The sequence below is a fragment of the Penaeus monodon genome, chromosome 24 (genome assembly GCF_015228065.2).
Source record: "Penaeus monodon isolate SGIC_2016 chromosome 24, NSTDA_Pmon_1, whole genome shotgun sequence".
Taxonomy (NCBI): domain Eukaryota; kingdom Metazoa; phylum Arthropoda; class Malacostraca; order Decapoda; family Penaeidae; genus Penaeus; species Penaeus monodon.
Window position 1 is genome coordinate 41096711 of NC_051409.1, and position 273 is coordinate 41096983.

Here is a 273-nt window from a genome sequence, read left to right on the forward strand (position 1 = left end):
TTTGTACAGTCGGCAACAGAAGTTCGCGAACGCCGTACATGTCTGCGTGCGTGTGTGTTTTCTCACTGTGTGAACTGGTAATTTTGTGTGAGGAACGAATCATTATTGTATTTTTGTCCATTTCCCTACCAGTTCAGTGCGTTCCGGTATGTTCTTTGTTTCACGTACTCTCTAGCTTTTCACTCGTGCAGAATTGGCAGTTCAAGGGATGAAAAGAAAAGCAAAAACCTCTAGGTGGTCAAGAAATATTGTGAACAAGAGCACATTTCTCAT

General features: G+C 42.1%; 1 protein-coding gene across 1 annotated transcript in view; it reads right to left on the minus strand.

Moving 5' to 3' along the window:
- The window catches only part of LOC119588969 (serine/threonine-protein phosphatase 6 regulatory ankyrin repeat subunit B-like), a gene marked incomplete in the record, with an annotated part of 103883 nt that overhangs the window by 2138 nt on the left and 101472 nt on the right, over positions 1-273 (minus strand).